The sequence below is a fragment of the Oryctolagus cuniculus genome, chromosome 7, assembly GCF_964237555.1.
Source record: "Oryctolagus cuniculus chromosome 7, mOryCun1.1, whole genome shotgun sequence".
Classification (NCBI taxonomy): Eukaryota; Metazoa; Chordata; class Mammalia; order Lagomorpha; family Leporidae; genus Oryctolagus; species Oryctolagus cuniculus.
The window spans coordinates 66154191-66175232 of NC_091438.1; positions in this window are offsets into that span (position 1 = coordinate 66154191).

Genomic DNA, 21042 nt, shown 5'->3' on the forward strand with positions numbered 1-21042 from the left:
GCATAATATGAGAAGAACTGGAGATAGAAAACACAATTTTCATAAGGATTTCTGCTGCAAAGGCAGAAGGATGCCTAGAATTTCACTGTTTGCTGTGTGAGAAAGATAATAGGCATGGAATAATGCTGTTGTATTCCTAAGCCGCCTCTGTCCATACGACATGGTCTTTGTCTACCGTCTCCTTCCTGTAAAGATCATATCAGTTATTATAGTCTTCTGTTTCAGTTAACCCCATGCAAATCAGGTAATTGCTCTTAAACACCTCAGCCCATTATACTTTTTTTCATTCTGGTATCACTTCACTACCCTACTAATAAAATGACTTCCTAGAGCTTCCACTTTTTCTTTATCTGATTAAATCTCCAAGCCACTCATGAGCAAATTATTCTTTGCAATGCAAATCTGATTATGTTAATCTCTTATTACAATCCTTAAATGACTGTTTATTATCTACAAGATAGGTACAAGTTTCCTATTTCTCTAAGGAAAATGAAATTATATCACTGTTTGATTAAAAAGCTTATAATGACAAATCATCAATTGTTCAATAAAGTTGAATTCCTTTTTTAGGCATAATTGATTTTTAAATGTGGCTATTATTTATCCTTCAGTTCACTTTCTACTTACTTTTATAAGCAATGTGAGGGCGGCGATCTTTCTACTTTGGGTCAATATCTTGAAAACGTCAAGCAATGTTAGATTTGAATCATTTATTGTAAACGGGGCAAATGTATGTCTGCATGAATAATTTCTATTTCAAGACTTTCATAGTGCCTAACATATGGTGAGTATGCAACTATGCTTAACTTTAACCAAATGTGAAGGATCCTGTCATATTTCCAAATCACCTTTGATTTCCTGTTTGAACGCAAATAGGGTAAATTGCATTTGCTTTTGTTTATATTTTCTATTTCCTATTTTATCCATCTTACATACCCTAAGAGATGGTCTTTGTGTTTTATTTTCAATGCATGTGTGATATAAACTTGAAAACAGAAAATCATTAAATAATGGATATAAGTTGGAGTGACTTTGCCTCTTATGCTCTGGCCAATATGTATTAATATAGGATGCTTAGGTACTTTGGAAATTGAAGTTAAGTTCTATTTTCTTAACACCAAAATTTGAAATCATGTTCTGAATTAAGAAATATGTACATTATAAATCAAAATTGAGATGATTCAAAAATGGTTTATAGTAACAAAAATTCTCTATAATCGCCATATAGTCTTTCAACTCTTTTACTGGGTAGATATTTGTATAAGATATGCTTTGCAAATGTGTAATTTTTAAGAAAACAACAAGAATGAAGTTGGTATTGCAGTTGCACTTCATGCCTCAAACGTTACAGGTGTTTCATCAAGGAAGGGACCTATTGCTCAAACACTGAGTGTGCCTTACAATAGCTCTTTGCATCCACAACAACTCAATCTGTTGAAGTTTGTTTGTACACTGCTTAACTAATATGTAAGGCAGAGAGTAATAGGTACAAAAAGCATGCTGCCACTCCGTACTTAATAAGAACAACCCACATTTTTCTAAAATACATTTACATCATCGCACAACAATCTAAAAATCATGATTGACTTCCCCAACCCCCTCAACTGCAATCCTTTGTTAAGAGATAATTAGAAAAATTTCCCAAAAGTTTTAAATTCCAGGTCAGTGAGGACAGAAGTATAAACTTATCACATCATTACATTTAAAGAGATTATAAATGATAGTTTTTAATAATATGCTTAGAAGAAAATTGAAAAAAATCAATCCCACAAAATAAATGCAAAACCTTTCTTGTATAAGAATTAATCACTTGTGGTTTATCTGCCATAGAATTATAATTTACAACCAGAGCAAATGGCTCCATTTAATTTTCAGAGCAGTGGTGGTTCAGCTGGCTACTAGGGCAGAATCACAGCAGGCAATTAATTAACATCCCAAGGAACTAAAAAGCTTTGCTTCTACAGATTTAAAATCTTATAAAATGAAGAAAGTTCTGTGGCATTAAATATTAAGTAAAACTTGCTTATAAAGAGATAAGCCTACAGGAACATATATGTGCAGATAATATATTTTCCATTTCAAGAAAATGAGACATTTGCCTTTAAAAAATAAGTAACAAATATGTGAAGCATTTAATCTTGATAGTTGATAGTTTCCTTATTGAAATTTCTTTGTTTTGGCATTAGGTATAATGTTTTCAAGCATTTTTAAGGAAAAAAGAAACAGACTGTTTCTTGCAAAACATATTGTGTGAGGGGTGTAAACAAAATGGTATTCTGAAATATCAAATTTCAAAAGAATTCATATTTGTGCTAGGTAATAACTATTCAACAAGACTAATTTTTGGCGCAAAGCCATCAAAATGCAAATATAGAATACATATTTCACTCTTTTGAAATTATTTTTAATTTTCTTCTTATGAAGGGTTGGTTTCACATGAGTTAGTGTCTTTAGTATCTCAATCACAGCTATTGGTATGTGTCAATAAATATGTATTATATGGATGGATAGATGCATGAATAAATGGATATATGAATAAGGAAGAAACAAGCTCTCTAGTGAAGTTTTAGATATTTTAAAAACAAATTTTAAATTTTTGAAATTGCAGCTCACATACCCCATTTTCAAAATCCCATTCTCCCAAAATCTTTACCTTTTATAATAGCCATTAGATATAAGTACCTTTCATTAAAATGCTAAGTCATCTTGTGGGACTATAATGAATCTTGCTTAAGAAAGTTAATCATACATATAAAATAGGCCATTGGTATATATTTGTTGAATAAATGAGTGAATTTTAGCAATAAATATGAAGAGTGTTTATTTTCCTGCTATAATATGGACATAAATAATTTCCTCAAAAATGTCCATATAATTAAAAACTGGACTATAACTGGCACATTCTAAAATAACGAATAGAACTAAAATAACGACTTACTCATTTTAGAACAGAAGGTGTTCTTGGGGGGCCGGTGCTGTGGCGCAATAGGTTAATGCCCTAGCCTGAAGCACTGGCATTCCTTATGGGCGCTGGTTCGAGACCCGGCTGCTCCACTTCTGATCCAGCTCTCTGCTATGGCCTGGGAAACCAGTAGCAGATGACCCAAGTCCTTGGGCCCCTGCACCCACATGGGAGTCCCGGAAGAAGCTCCTGGCTCTTGGCTTCAGATTAGCACAGCTCTGGCCGTTGCAGCCAATTGGGGAGTGAACCAGCAGATGGAAGACCTCTCTTGTTCTCTCTGCCTCTCCTCTGTGTAACTCTGGCTTTCACATAAATAAATCTTAAAAAAAAAGTGTCCTTCTTCCAATCCATTCATTACACAAGGAAAACTAGGTCCACATTTCAGTTATTGTTCCAAGCCACATGGCTTGTCACAGTAGGAGTCAGAAATAGTTCCTAATTTATCATTACTGTGCTTCTTCTATCGAATCACAATAGTTTCTAATTTATCATTACTGTGCTTCTTCTATCGAATCACATAAACTCCTGTTCACATCTCAAAATCAAATGTGATTGTTAGCTGCCTTGTTTCCTTGTCCCTCACTAATAATATATTTCAACAATCATGTTTATTTATGTAGTGTATCAAATAAGTAGATCCTAAGCAGATTGCTAGTACAATCCATCAGCTTGTTTGGTAAAGAGGTTATTTTGTGAGAATAAGTATGGAGGGAGATTTTAAGAAAAGTGGGAAATGTTTGATATCATAGACATAATTGGTTTCAAGGCCAAACCTAGGAAGCAGGATAGATCAAATAACCAAATAATCATTTGAGAGAGCAAGCAGAGGAATGCATTGAACAACTGGAAAATGTCGGGAAAAAAAGTATTTTCTTTTGGTAGAACACCTTCTTATAAAACAAAATTGTAATAAGGGGTGCTGAGTGGAAATTCAAGTGTTCATTCATGCAGCTGACATCTTCAATAAGATTTTGAGTTATAAGGATTAGGGTAGAGGTGATGGATGAGTAATAAAAATACCAATTGCAAAGCAGAGACTAGAGCCAATGTTAATAGCACATTAAGTACTAAGTGCTTAAGGTCAGGGGCAACACAGTACAGCACAAGTCAAATCCAATCAATGTTTGATTAGATCAGTCATATCAGCTCATTCACTCTTATCTATGGTTATTTACATATTGGCAGAGATACAACAGAGATTATATGGCTCTCAAAGCCTAAAATAAGTGCTATGTGGATCTTCACAGAAAAGGCATTGCAGTCCCTGAACTAAATATTGCTGTGTTTCCTCTTTTTCTAATTTAAGTCCTTAAAATTTTTGAAGTTATAAGTGTTCACTACTGTTTCCTCCATGTTGCTCAATATCTATTGCTCAATAGATATTTTACAAATTAGATAATGAAACAGGTTGTATCTCTTATTACTGAAATTTCAAATGGATTTATAGAGAAATTATTCTTTTAGCTAGAAAACCTTGGCTTAAATCCCAGGTTTGTGTTAGTTTGATGTCTCCATTATAATACAAGTCAATATTCTTCCCTTTATTCTCCTTATTTTTCTCTTGTTTATCTATTAACATTCTAAAGCATAATACACAAACCTAATAAATCAATACCTTTTGTTTGAATAACTTTTTTAATGTAGATTTAAAAAATATAACTTGGGTCTATTTTGTGTCATTTTAGAAAACTAAATGCTTAATTTCTAATAAACAGCATTCATTATTTCCTTTTTATTGGGAACTATTGATAGTTTAAAAATTATACTGTTCATATATAATATTGTGTGAAAATTCTTATATTTGATTATCTTAACTCTCTGCTATCAAAATATAGCATTTCTAATGTTTTTTTTTTTTTTAAATCTCTAGCAGGATTAAGAATCAAGATTTTTATTACATTGGTTACAGGGTATTTTGCATCATGAGAAAATGTTTCACAATGTACAAGGTGAATACTAAGTACATCTTAAATTATTATCTTACATTTGATAATATTATGAAACATTTTCTTACAGATTTCACAAAATAATTTAAAAAAATGACATTGATTCTTTTTTCCTAAGACAAGAAACTGAGTTGCATTCTAGAACCTCAAATAAGAGTCATAAATAAGTTTATATTTCTATATGGTTAATTTATATTCATATAGTTCTGTATTTATCTAAACAAAGAGAATTGCAATTTTATTTACAGACAACCTTCATAGAAAATAACAACAATGCCACAAACCCTGAAGGTTAATATTAATGGTAATTCTCAAAAGATTCTCTCAGGTAAGAAAGCTTTATTTTGTTATTTCAGTACATTGTCTCCTCTTTCTGTTTTATCTTACAAAACAGTGACTCAAAACATATGAGACAGGGTTACCATTGTGGCATAGCAGGTTGAGCCTCCACATGTGAGGATGCTGGCACCCCATATGGGTGCAGGTTGGAGACTCCGCTGCGGGTTCTCTTTGGAACCCGTCTCCTGCTGGTGCTACTGGGAAAGCAGTGGACAATGGCCCAAGTGCTAGGGCCCTTGCATACACATGGGGAACTCGCAATAGGCTCCGAGCTCCTGGCTTCATCTTGGCCAAATCCAGCCATTGCGACTATTTTGGGAGTGAAGCAGCAATGGAGGATTTCCTTTTTTTTCCTCTTTCCCTCCCTCCCTCCCCTACCTCTTCCTCCTCTCTCTGTAACTCTGCCTTTCAAATAAATTTTAAAATAATAAATATTTGAAAAATATTAGGAATGTTCCTAAGGAAATTCAAAAGATAGATTCCATTATTTTAGTAGAAAGCATAAAGAGTTGTGAATAATAATGAATTTAGACTGCTGAAGGCATATGGACAAGTGCTGGAGCACGGCATGGCTATCTTTGCCAGCAGCTCCCTGAATTTTGAGACCTTGTGATCACTGGTTTAATTCTTCAATAGTAGCAGCTGCAAAATCCTAGGACTTGAATATTTTACAATATGAAGCTTAAAGAACTTGTTCCCTTTTGTGTTTGCATTCTACAAAGCTACTAGAAAGAAAAAAGAACATGTTCGTAAATAAAAAAAAATTGGAAAACTAATGAGAAATACTATAAAGTACATATGAATTAGTTATCTTTATGTACCTACATTCAGAATATATTGCATTTTTCAAAATTGTAATTATTTAAAATTACTACTAAAGTGCCATTTATTATCATGATATTTAGTATTTAACTTTATTCTTTTTTTACAGTTTTACAGTCTCAATTTAAGCCCAAGTTTCGAAAGACAAGGTTGAAGTTTTATATCTCTTTTATATTTTCTCCTGAATTCTAAAATATTGATGGGTAGTCAATTTACTATTTCTACATAATTACTGGATGTTTCTTAATTACAAATTTCTATGAGTTTAACACATCACATTTAAGAACAGGAACATAAAATCAAATTATGTAGTCAGCTAATCTTAGAATAAGATTAATAATGTCAAAAAGCAAACTATTAGTTCTCATTAATGGTACAGATAAAAAAATTCCTAAGGATATACAGTAGGCATGAAAAATACAGTAAGTCACATAATATCAGAATACACTATGAGCACAATAACCTAAATGTCATCAAATTTGCAATTCTCACTTTATGAATCTAACAAAAATAATCATTCTGTTACACTCTTGGATTCTGTGCATCAGAAATTCCAAGAAGGCATAGTGGGTATGGTCTGTTTCTGCTTCATTTCATCTGAGGTCATTGTTGGAAAGACTTAGGTGCTTGAATGACTCAAGTGGCTATAAACATAAAGGTTTCTTTACGCTCATGGGAGGTTCATGGGCAAATATCAACTGGGACTTCAGTTTCCATGAGCCTTACAGATCTTCATAGCAAGTAGCTCAGGGTCCCAAGAATATTTATAAATATAATATAAATACAAATAAATAGAAGTTTATAAATATATTTATAAAAGTAATAGTTGTAAATAAATATATAAAACTATATTTATAAATAAATATAAATGTATACATAAAATAACAGCTCTGTATTATTTTGTGACTTTGCCTCAGAAGTCACATAGCATCACATCTGTCATGCTCTATGGTCAAGATAATCATAAGGGGCCAGTGCTATGGCGTATCCGGTAAAGCCACCACCTAGCAGTCCCAGCATCCCATATGGGCACCAGTTCAAGTCCCAGCTGCTCCACTTCCAATTCAGCTCTCTGCTATGGCCTGGGAAAGCAGTAGACAATAAAGTCCTTGGGCCCCTGCACACACATGGGAGACCCAGAAGTAGCTCCTGGCTCCTGGCTTTGGGTCAGTGCAGCTCCAGCCATTGTGGCCAACTGGGGAGTGAACCAGTGGATGGAAGACCTCTCTCTCTCTCTCTCTGCCTCTCCTTTTTTCTCTCTCTGTGTAACTCTGAGTTTCAAATAAATAAATAAATCAAAAAAAAAAAAAAAAGACAATCACAAGCCACCCATATTCAAGGGAAATGAAATGGGGTGGACATCTGGCACAGTGATTAGGATGCTACTTGGGACAGCAACATTCCATTCTGGAGTGCTCAGTTTCAAGTCCCTGATCTCCTCCTAATTCCAACTTTCTGATGGTGCACATCCTCAGAGGCATGAGAATTCATGTAAATATGTCTCTGCTATCCACATGGGAGACCCAGACTGAGTCTCGGGCTGCTGGATTTGGCCTGGCCCAGGCGTGGCTGTTGTGGGCATTTGGGGAGTCAATCAGCAGATGGATGATTATCTTTCTCTCTGTCATTGCTTTCAAATAAAATGAAAATAAATACACAAAAAATAAATAAATAAGGAAAGGAAGGAAGATACCGTTCTCCATGAGGGGAGTATCAAAATACATTTTAAAACAATACTCCTTATTTTTCCTTTTCTAGGCTTTCCTTCATGGAGAATGCTTTTCCCTGATCATCATTTTATGGACTGTTCTGATAGTGGCAGTCTCTGTAGAACTGTTATTGATTATATGGTATGGTTAAAAAAAAAAAAAAGAAAAGGAATTGTCAAGTAGAATCTTTTCTTACAGAATCCAAAAAAATTGTTATGCATTAAATTTATTGATTATGTATTTTTCTTTTTTTTTTTTTAATTTGAAAGGCAGAGAGAGAGGTCTTACATCTGCTCATTCCAAAAATATCTATAACAACAAGGGCTGGACCCGGCCAAAGTCAGGAGCCTGTTACTCAATCCAGTCTCCCACATGGGTGGCAATGACACCAGTACTTGAGCTACCATCTGCTGCTTCCCAGGGGGCCTGTTAGCAGCAAGCTGGATTGGAAGCAGACGATCTGGGATTTGAACTAAGTACTCTGATAAGGGAAATGGTTTCTCAAGTGGTGTCTTAATCACTGTTTCAAATGGCTACCCTCATTGCTCTATTTGATAGAAGAAAAAAAACTAAGATGCATTTTAAAATATATTAAATATTCCACTTTCAATGATCCAAAACTCTTTCAATACATTAAAAAATAAAGGAGATAAAAATTGATCAAGAATAGCTTAGTAAGGGGTCGGTTTTGTAGCACAGCAGGAAAGCCAGCTCCTACAACGCCAGCTTAAGGGTGCTGCTTCATATCACAGCTGCTCCACTTCTGATCCAGCTCCCTGCTAATGGCCTGGGAAAAACAATGAATATGGACCAAGTGTGTGGGCCCCTGCAACCTTTGTGGGAGATTTGCATGAAGCTCCAGGCTTCTGGGTTCAGCCTGGCCCTACCCTGGCTGTTGCCACCATCTTGAGAATGAACCAGCAGTTGGAACATCTCTCTCTCTTCTCTCCTCTCTGTCTCTCCCTTTCTCTGTAACTTTCAAATAAATAAATATTTTTAAAAATAGCTTAGTAAGATTATACATCTAGTTAACATCCACTGGGACACTGGCTCCATTGAAGAGGTATAGTAGTGGTACAGAATCACTGTTTCACTGGATGAAAAGGTAGCTTTATAGAAAAAGAATATGCAACTGTAGGCTCATTATATTAGATAGGAAGAAACCAAGTGGTCTTCGTGTTCTCACAGTACACAGTACAGAATGCTTCTGAAACCAGATGTGTAGGGATTTTCACCACACACAGCAAATGGCTCTCCAGTGGACACCAATGTGGTATCCTCCAATTTACCTGAATTCTGATACTATATGCTTGGAGACAACATTTCCTCTCACAGGTTGAGGACACAGTCCCATAAGATGAATGCCATTTCAGACACCAACGGCAAGTCCTCAGTTGTTAAAAAACTGGCTATAAATCAGGGTTTCCACAACCCTCTCCTCAGGGTTGATAAATTTGCTAGAGAAGGTCGTCATAAAACTCACAGAAACAAACATTTCCAAATAACTTATATTAATAAAGGTTACAGATGAACAGTAACATGAAGAGATTCAAGGGGTTAGGTACCTGGCAGGGGGTGTTGGTTTTCTATGACATCTTCAGGCAGCCCACCATTCTGACACTTTCAACTGTTCAGCTACCAAGAAGCTATCCAACCCAGGAGTTTAAGAATTTTTATGGAGGCCTCATTATATAGGCAGGGTCAATTATCAACTTTGTGCCATGCCAAGAGGATGGGGAGAGAAGTGAAAAGTCGAAGTATCCAATCACGTCTTGGTCATTCTGGTGATCACCTCCACCTAAGAGCTTACCAAAAAGTAAGTAAAATTTAGCTTTGCTATAACAAAACATTCTTATCATCTGGTCAATTTCAAAGGATTGGAAACTATCAGGAAGCAGAGTCAGAGATCAAATACTAAAACAAAAGATGCTCCTAGCACCTTAGCACTCAAAAAATTCCATAGATTATTATAGGGGACAGAGATCAAACACATATTTCTCATTATATTACAATGCAAAAATGATGTTCTCCAAGTGCTAATGCAATAGCCCAAAATATTAAAGAATCTTGAGAAGAATTGTCAGAGATTTGAAACCTAACACCCATAATGTAAAAGCAGGAACCAGCCTCCTGTCTGTCTCCCATAGTCCAAGGTTGTCCTTGCCTGCCATTTATCAAAAGAATTTAACTGATTAAAGGAGTGCTCCAGCTTGCCTTTCAACTTGTAATCACCAAACTCAAGGAGTCATTTGCTCCAATAGATTAAAACCTTGATGGCCAGTATTTTCCTTGGGTGATTTGTGAAGGAGAATTCCCATTCTGGGCAAACTGTAATTGCCACCTCTATTTAACCCCAAGACCATCTGGAGCCCACCTGGCCATCATAAATTCCCTAAAGAGCACAGCATCACTGACCAAACGAAGGAAGGTCACAAGCTCCACTCACCGAAAGAAACTTGGACACAAGCTGGACACCCACCTCTCAGGCCCAATTTCAACGTATAAGAACTTTTATACCTAACTCCTGGGGGAGCCTGGCAATTAAACAATAACTGCCCAGCTCCTTGCTCTGTGTTTTGCAAAAAATACCTACTTTTTTCCACCACTCCAGTGTCAGTGATTGGCCTTCTGTGTGTTGGGCAAGCAGAACCCATTTGCGGGTTCTACAGTAATGCCTATAACCAGTTTGGATTGTTTTTTGGCAACAGACTGAAAATTCCCATAAATATTCTGAGACTTTCATCTCCCAGGGTAAAAAGTACCACCATTATCATTTTCCTTTTACTCCGAAAATCCTTAGGAACTTGGCACATGCTGTTTTCTCTATAAGGAATTCATTCCCACTTCTTTTACCTAACTTAACAGTCAATAATACCAACCAGAAAGCCACTGAAAAGTCAAACATATTTTGCTTTGATGTCCAGAAAAAAAATGTTTAGGGGACCGTATTGTGGCATAGCAGGTAAAGCCAATTAGTGCAATGCTGATATCCCATATGAGCTCCCTGCTGATGGCTTGGGAAAAGCAGAAAATGGCCCAAGTGCTTGGGGCCTTGTCACCCATGTAGGAGACCCAGACAGCCCTGACTATTGTGGCCATCTGATTAGTAAACCAGCAGATGGAAGATCTCAGTGTGTCTCTCCGTTTCTCTTTCTGTAACTCTGACTTTCAAATAAATAAATAAATTCTTTTAAAAAAGGGAACCGCGGATCACTAGGCTAATCCTCCGCCTGTGGCGCCGGCACCCCAGGTTCTAGTCCCAGTTGGGGTGCTGGATTCTGTCCCGGCTGCTCCTCTTCCAGTCCAGCTCTTTGCTGTGGCCCGGGAGTGCAGTGGAGGATGGCCCAAGTGCTTGGGCCCTGCACCCGCATGGGAGACCAGGAGGAAGCACCTGGTTCCTGGCTTCAGATCAGCGCAGCGCACCAGCCAGCCGTGGTGGCCATCTGGGGGATGAAGCAATGGAAGGAAGACCTTTCTCTCTGTCTCTCTCTCTCTCACTGTCTAACTCTGCCTGTCAAAAAAAAAAAAAAAAAAAAAAAAAGGAAATAAAAATGCTTAGCATTCTTTCTTAAAATTTAGCTTAGAAAATAAGTCAACCAAACATAAAACACAAGGAATAGACTATAGCTTGTATTCACCTTATTTAGACTATCACTAACTTAAAATTGTCCAACTTAACAATTTTAATATTTTTTCAACCTTACAATGGTGTGAAAGCTATCCACATTCAATAGAAACTTCATAACAAGTTTGGATTTTGATCTTTTATTGGTGGATATGCAGCAGCAAGCCCTAGCTCTCAGTCACTTGATCATGAGAGTAAACAACTCACACACTACAGTGTATTGTGTTGCTCAGCTATGATGTAATGCTCAGTAGATTAAAGTATTAAATATAAATTTGCTTTGTGATCTTTTCAATCTTTGATGGTTTCTAGGAAAATAATTCCATCATAAGTCATGAAACACTGTATGATGAAGGGCTTTGTGTAAACTATAAAGGTTCATTAAATTTATACATGTTTTAATGAAGAAAGATTTTAAATTCTAGATGGTAGACACAGGAATTCTTAAAATCTTCAGGGAAATTATTAATCTAGCTAATGTACTTTTTTATTACGTCTTGCAATTATAATATGAACAGGTAGGTCTGTGTATGACATTAGCATCAGAAAATAAGTCTTTTGGAAGAATAATGGACTCTTCAAAGCTGTCTTAAGGAGCCACAAATGAGTTATCAACAATTGGAGAAGTCAAAAATGTCATATAGCCCTTCATTGTCAATTTCTCTCCTCTACTCAGTACATCTGACTATGGGAAGCATGGGGCTTATCAATCAGATTTAAGTGGTGAAAATATGTACATTAAGTCCAAAAGGAACAATAAGAAAGCATTTTTAAGATACAGAACACTTTCACCACAGTGAAAGAGCTACGTTCATCCTGTTCTCTATTTTTCACTATTTAAATAACTCTCTGGAATTCCTTCTTTTTGTTGATAAGATTTTCCATATGTTTGAGAATTACTCCCCAAGAAAAGAAGTTCAAGTTATGTTATTTATAGGCAGAAAGGAATAGCAGTAAAAATATAAAATGCTATTCGGGCACATAGAAATTATCATAACTCAATCATATCTTAGTAACTAATTATATGCTTTCTTCTCTTTTTCTCAATGAAATTTTGGGGATATTTTGGAACAATAATCTAAATGTGGTTTTATATTAAATATTTAAGTTTGGTAGAAAATAAAATAAATTATGCTCTTTAGATGTAACTTCTGTAAACTGCCATCATTATAAATAACATTGGTAAGCACAGAAATGAAATAACAACAAAGTGGAATTAATGAAGATACTATGTAAGTGTTTTCAAAAGTAGGAAATGCAAACAATCATTACTGCTTCCCTATTCTATTTTTCAATTCTGTAATAAAAATAATAAGCTTGTTTCACCATAAATATACATTTCACCTGTAAAAATACATTTTAGATGAGTTTTGTGTAGGTATTCTTAATCTCAGTGCCCCATATCTCCATACTTCACATTTCTTTAGAGACTGGAGAAATGAAAATTTTTTGTGATGATATTTATTTTGTTGTGTAGTCCTAAAAAATTCCAAAATTAGATCAAAACTCAAAATGTAGATATATTGTAGCGGTTCCTTTCCCAGTAAACTGAAGGACTTGGAATATCTGGGATTTGATAGGGGGCAAAAGAATATGAACATAACAGGTTGTCACTAGTGTTGAGGTCCTGGGTCATTTACAGGGCACTGAGGAAAAGTAAGCCTCTGCCTTTTTCCTGTCCCGAGTTCCTACAATTCCGTAACAGGGAGATTAGAAAATAGAACAGGATAGGAAACATGTTTCAGGGTGCAATTTTCTACACTGATGTTGCTGTGGGCAATGGGCTCCCATCTAAACTTATTCCAGATTTTTCCTTCTACATGTGAAATAATTCAAAGTAGAGGCATAAAGGTATGTAGGGAAACAGAATTTATTTAAAGCAAAACAAAAGTGCACATTCAATAAATAAGTCAGGATAGCTCTACAGAGACAAAGAGCAAAGGAACAAACAGCCAAAACACAAAAAGACCCCAACCAAAAACACTCCAAAAGAGGGCTAGTGTTGGCATGCCTGCAACATGGGCATCCCATATTGGTGCTGGTTCATGTCCCAGCTGCTCCATTTATGACCTAGCTCCCTGCTAATATGCCTGGGAAAGCAGCAGCAGGTGGCCCAAGAGCCCCTGCCATCGATGTGGGAGACCCAGAGGAAGCTCCTGGATACTGGCCATTGAGGCCATTTGGGGAGTGAACCATTGGATGGAAGAGCTCTCTGTCTCTCAGTCTCTCCCTCACTCTGTCACTCTTTGAAATAAATAAATCTTAAAAAAATAAAAACTAAACCTCATCAGCAATGTTGGATCTATCCTTTCATATCATCAGAAGGCGTAAGGGTGATGTGTGGGGTGAAGCTTACTTGAATATTCGAAAGCAATCAGAGTTTGGGGCAGGGCTTGAGTACCACCCATCTCTGTGCCATTTTTTGCAAATATCACAAGGGTCATGGTGTTTGGTGTATGATGAAAGTAGGAATATCACCATGTTAAGTTTATTATAATGACTTAAATGTCATCACAGGGACATATTATGCGGTCTTATTGGATATTTACAGCTGGCACGGGTACTACGTTTACAACATTGTACAACGTGTAGGTTCTACTATATGGAAAGGGGCAGGGAGGGCTTAGTGATGCAAAGAAGGTGGGCATGCCTTGCACAGAAAGTGAGGCTTGGGTAGTACACATAAGGGGAAGGGAGTTCAGATGGTGCACAGAGTAGGTTATTTTTGTTTTTTCACATGGTTGTGTGGGACTGTCATGTGGGTTGGGCCAGGCTGTTATATAGGAACTTGCCACAGCTGTCCCATAAAGGGGTCACTCACTGAAGCTGACCAACATGGATGGTGCTATGGCTATCAAACAACAGCCCAGTGCTGCAGCATAGATAACCTAGAATGGTAAACCTCACTTCCTCTCTACAGCTACTTACCTGCTCATATCAATGTGAACAGAGTTTACAGAAGAATGAACAAATCTACAGTACTCCAAGTGCTCAGAAAAAGGACTAATGCTAACTCGTAATATATAATAGGTTATTTTTCAACTGTCTGGCATGATTTGTGCTTCCAAACATCTCAGATTTTCTCTGAAGGTAGTCAAAGAATGGCAGAGTAGCTCAATAGAGATCCTCATTTTGTTTTGTTTTGGTGAGTTTTCTCTCACTATAAATAATTAACTTCGAGGAGGAATTCCAATCTCAGGGCATCGGAGGTGTGTTCTGCACTTTATTTGGCCACACTCCGTCTCCTGTTCATAGCGCCTTAGGGTAACCATGGTAACAAATTCTGCAATATCTCTTTTTTTCTGTTATCTGGAGCTCCATGATAACTCTGACCTGTTTTATACAGCTCTGAGATGCTGATCTCATGAAATTTGGATCCTCTGGTTAGCCCCCCAACATTTCTACCTTTGAATAAACATGATTCCCATTCTTTCTTGAAAAGTTCTATTTTGGGGGGCCGGCGCTGTGGCACAGCAGGTTAACAGGTTAATGCCCTGGCCTGAAGCACCACATCCCATATGGGCGCCTGTTCTAGTCCCGGCTGCTCCTCTTCCCATCCAGCTCTCTTCTATGGCCTGAGATAGCAGTAGAAGATGACCTAAATCCTTGGGACCTTACACCCATGTGGGAGACCTGGAAGAAGCTCCTGACTCCTGGCTTTGGAATGGCACAGCTCTGGCTGTTGTGGCCATCTGGGGAGTTAATCAGCGAAGAAGACCTCTCTGTCTCTACCTCTCTCTGTAACTCTGTCTTTCAAATCAATAAAATAAATCTTTAAAACAAAAAAGTTCTATTTTTTTTTCATTTGAAAGCAAAGAGAGAGAGAGAGAAACACTTCCTGGTTCACTCCCCAGTGCCTGCAACAGCTAATGCTGGGCCAGGCAGAAGCCAGAAGCCTTGAACTGTACCTGGATCTTTCAGAGACCCAAGTAATTGAGCTGTCACCTGCTGCTTCCAGGGTGTACATGCAGGAAACTGGATTGTAAATGGAAGCAGGGCTTCAATTCCGGAACTCCAGTAATGGATGAGAGTGTCTCAAATGGCAAGTTAACCACCATACCACAATGTGCACATCGCACGATTACTTTTCTGACAACACTGATAAGTGAGTAGATGTGCTTAAGTCTGAATTCATAAAAAGTTCAAATTTTATCCCAATTTACTGAATTGCCGCTTTTTAAAAAATTTTTATTTTATTTGACAGATAGCGTTAGACAGTGAGAAAGACAGAGAGAAAGGTCTTTCTTCCATTGGTTCACCCCTCAAATGGCCGCCACAGCCGGCGCTGTGCCGATCTGAAGCCAGGAGCCAGGTGCTTCTTCCTGATCTCCCATGCAGGTGTAGGGGCTCAAGCACTTGGGCCATCCTCCACTGCCCTCCCAGGCCATAGCAGAGAGCTGGACTGGAAGAGGAGCAACAGGGACAAGTACCAGGTGCCCCAACCGGGACTAGAACCCAGGGTGCTGGCGCTGCAGGCTGAGGATTAGCCAAGTGAGCCACGGCACCGGCCACTGAATTGTCACATTTTTATCTAAATATTATGTAATGCTGCAAGCATAATCCATATTGTATAATACATAACACATTTTCTTTTAATAATTTATAATAAATTAAATATTAATATAAACACATATGGCTTAGAAGGTTTCATAAAATTTATGAGAATAATTTATTCTTATTACATTTGAAGACTTGAGGGCAGATATTGCCTTTACCAAAGAAGTGAGATTAACATTGATTTATAATTTCCTTTCTATCAAACTAAGTTTTGTCCACTAAGAAGATATATAGGCATGACATTCTAATTAGAAAATTAGTCTCCATATCTCATAGTTAGTTGAAATTTTAACTAAAAGTATATTTTTCTTTTTTAATGTTAAATTTAATATAATTATTTAGCACTTTATGCCAAGCACTATTCTAATAGTTGATAAAAAGCAATTCATGAAATTGAAAAAATTTTATACTTTCATGAAGCTGTCATATTAGCAACTAAAACATATTAGACAAAATATTAAGTAAGATATTAAGTATACCAGAGGCTGAAAATTGGGCAAAAAAAAAAAAGGCAATGGACAAATAGAAAACATGGAAGCAGCGAAAAAGTATAGGTGACTAGACAAGTGAATATTAAATAGGGATTTCATGCAAAGCTTCATTGAGAAGTTATTTATGGAAAATAAAATTTGAAAAGGAACTAAGAACATTTTAATTTGATATTGTACAGATATAGATAGGATTTAAAATTAGACGGTAACCAGCAGAAAGAAAAATACATATTTGTATATTTAAATGGACTCATAGAAAAATATAGAGATTTAGGAGCTGGCATTGTGGCACGGTGGGTAAAGCCACTGCCTGTGATGCTGGCGTCCCATCTGGGCACTGGTCCAAGTCCTGGCTGCTCCACTTCTGATGTACCTCCTTGCTAATGCACTTGGGAAAGCAGGAGAAGACGGCCCAACTCATTTGACTCTTGATCTCATGTGGGAAATCCAAAAGAAGCTCCTGGCTCCCAGTTTTCATCTGGCCCGGCCCTGGTCATTGCGACCATTTGGGGAGTGAACCAGCAGATAGAATATCTCTCTCCCTCTCTCTCTGTAACTGTGCCTTTCAAATAAGTAAAATAAATCTTAAAAAAGAGAAAAATATAGAGATTTATTTTTATTTTGAATCAGTCTTTCTGTTTTTAATCCTTTCCTAAAATGATAAAGCGTTTATGATAATAATTATAATTTCATAAATGTCTTCTATATCATGCAGAATTCTCAGATTTCAAGCTATAGAAAACAATTCTAATTTATTTTCTCCATGTAAAAATCCTCTTGTTTATTTGATTCAACAAAAATAAAATAAGCTGCATAAGAAACAATTTTAAAGTCCAGAGAGACAACAACTTTGTTTTACAGCTGAGGTAGCTGATACAGCATCCCCTTGTTACCCAGCACGGCCTTCTCTATGGACCACAGCAACACATTCAGAAGCCTGTTAGCAAACACAGGAGTTTTTGAAAACTTTTCCCCCAGTTCTCACCTGCTCGTTGCCTGTCATGCCTGTGGCCTACAATAACTATTATAAAGCAAAATGCAAAAGTAAAATCTCAAGAGGAAAAACAAAAACCAACACCAAACAAAAGTCCACTTTGACCTAAGAATTTGTCGTGAAGTCTTCATACCACATCCATCCACTGACTCACCATGGCAATGCCCATTTAAACAGTGGTAAGAGGTAGCCAGCACACCAGGAGTGCACTGCCAGGACTGTTACTTGGCTGGTGCCTAAGACTTGCATCACATTTGCCTTGCACAATTAACAAAAATTCAAGGTTTTCTACTAACGCCAGACAGCAAGCCCATGTTGATTTCACCAATTCTGCACTTACTTTCCTTTAAAAAAAAAAAAAAAGGTTGGGGGTGTGGGGGGAACGGTGCTGTGGCATAGCGGGTAAAGCTACTGCCTGCAGTGCTGGCATCCCATATGGGTACTGGTTTTGAGTCCTGGCTGCTCCACTTCTGGTCCAGCTCCTTGCTAATGTGCCTGGGAAAGTATTGGAAGATGGCCCAAGTGCTTGGGCCCCTGTACACATGTGGGAAACCTGAAAGAAGTTCCTGGATCCTGGCTTGAGATCAGCTCAGCTCCTGCCACTGCAGTCATTTGGAAAGTGAACCAGTGGATGGAAGACCCTCTCTCCCCCTCCCCCCTCTCCCTTACCCTCCCCCCTCTCCCCCTCCCCCCTCCCCTCTCCCAACACTGCCTTTCAAATAAATAAAATTTATTTTAAAAAAATACTCAACCGAGTCACATGTTCTGTGATCAAAAATTAAAGCATTTTTTGTTGCCTAGGCATGAGAGCTAATGGACAGTATTGAGCACGATTCATCAAAAATAATAACAACCCTCCCCCCGCACCCCAAGTACACCTATCATGCTAGTTAGAAACATCTCTCACCCACCCACCCTCACCTGCATTGATTGTGGAGGAAAAGAAAAAGAAATCTTACCATCTGAAAACAAGGAAACGCCAGAAGTGTGGGAACACCTTGCTCTGAGAACAAGACGACTACACAGACAACTAAGAACATGGGGCTTGATGCCAGAGCTGGTTTTCTAAGGAAAATAAATACTGTGTTACACATGTCAGCATTCAGCCAGCGTGCTTTGCGATACAGCCTTAAGAAAAAGACTACCTGAGTTTGTAAGTTAATACAGCCATTAAAAGGAGGTCTAAAACCACGTGGATACACAAAATGTTTAGAACCATTACTAGTTAAATGATGATGGAAAGCATCCCACAGGCTGGCTTGTTAACCCATAAGATGAGTTTTTAAAACAGGCATCATTGAAGTATTTCTCCAATAGAATTTCTCCAACTCCTGATACCAACAGTGGTCTTAGGACCACTGTGCCTCTCCAATCAAACCAAACATGAACTGGGGAGAAAGAGAAGGCAGAGGGCTGTCAATACAGTATTTCCTGGTGATGTGCTTCTGAACTTTCTCAACTATTTAATAAACAAGGAAAACAAAACAAAACAAAAACAACCTGTCAGTGTGTTAACTTTGGTGGAAAACAAATTCACAACAAAACAAGGGAGCAATATGAACTTCCCCAGTCACTTCACAGGAAGACAATGAGGGCTGCACAGTGCCAGTGAGGACAGGCCTGCTGTGTGCAGAAGCCTACAAACAGTCAAGAAGTCAAACAGATGCTCATCATTCCCTTTCAGTAGTGGATGTTCCCATCAACTAAATCTGTGACATTGCTCTGAAAAGGGGTGTTGGTAGACAATCAAGTACAGATAAAACATTTTTCTCTTCAGGATAAAGAGATTCCTAAAGTTCTTTATTTCTAAGTTCTCCAGTAGAGCAGATGAACCAGTGGTTTCCTAATACCGAACAATGTGGGATTGGTGTGAACTATTCTTTTTTTTTGGAGGGGGGGGGGTTGGAGACTTACGGATTATTTATATAATCATATAACATATGATTATATAATTAGGTAAATTGGATTTATGATTCCTGACATTTCTTCTGGGAGAAATCACTTCGAGACTCATGCAAATATTTTTCTTCAAGAGGTAGATTCCTGCTCCCACTCACTCATCACTGGATGAATACTATTCCCTTTGAGACCCATCAGATGCTAACATGAGGTAGGTGACCTTTGCCAAAAGTTAGGTAGAAAGAAACAAATGCAGTCAATGTGGCATAAGAGTGCCATGTCCCATGCACCTGGCCTGCAAGAAGCCAGAGAAAAGACGTAGTGGCTAGGAGCCTCCAGCTCTGTGACATCATCACGTGTGAGTACAACAGTTTGACATTTACACAGCCCCAGACTGTTTGAAACTTAACTTATAGAATGTTGTTTTAAATAAATACCCTAAATACCTTTGGCACCACTGGATTATTATTGTTATTTTTAAAGCAACAGAAAAACATGCCTAGAACTTTGGCATCTCTTTCAACTATCTACCAGAACACAGCATTTTTAAATCTCCAGAAGAGGAAGACAACACACATACAAAAATATTCTGTTTCAAACCTGAAAGACTTCCCTCCTCAGATCCTTGAACTTTGTTTTACCTAGAGTAAAGCAGACTGAGCCAAACTCAAGCTATTTCCTGCAACTCCACCACGAAGTGCCTTCAATCTGGCAACTTTCTTGGCCAACACATAATTTATTGTACTCTTGTTTGTTTTTCCCAAATAAGTTAGACTTAAAAGGGCATTGATTGAGGAGTCAGTGCATTTGGGGTATAGCCCAGAGCCCTGGGCTCCAGTCACTTTGTCAGCCACAATAGAGCATGGATTTCAAGACAGGATTGCTTCCCGTGACCAAAGCTACAGAGAAAGGATTTGTTTTTAGACATTAATACTTATGAAATGCTAAGTCGGTGTCAACTAAAGCACTGCTACCTATGGATGAGATTTCAAATCTGTATTTTCTAAATCCAATGGTCAGCTCCAAACATCCACTGCTGTTATATCCCACCCCTGCCACCTGACCCGACCTGACCCACCCAGGGACTACTGCCTAATGATCACATTTCTCCCTGCAAACATTTTATTCTCCTCCCACACAACACCCAGGACTGTGTGCTGAAGACTTACCTTGGACCCAATTCCAGCCCATCCTAGCATCAGCTCATAATGGGCAGGAGGTAGGCATTGAAATGCAAGTAGTCTCAATACCCTCTCTCTAGAGAGTACCAAACCTGGCTCTTACCACCTTGATTCATTTGGACTAGTCCACATCTCCAAAGTGCTTTACACCCATCCTGGATAATCAAGATGATTATCCAACTGTTGAAACTTATAAAATCCAGCTATATAAATTTCCTAGAATGACATAACAGAATATGGCAAATCAAGAAACCTTTATTTTGAAACACATATTAAATAGTCACAACAACAAATATCAGATGCATCTAAATCAGAACCTGCTACCACCAACCACGCACATTCACCTTCAGTTCCACATCCAGAAACCTGATGCAAGCTACTGTAGCCAAGAAGACAGGGCTGCTTTTCCTCCCAGTTCATTGACTTATGTTATTTCTAAGAGGGGCAGACTACTGTCACCTCTCATCCCCTCCTCTCCCAGTTCTGTGTTTGGAAGGCCTCTTGTGGGTAAACCTGT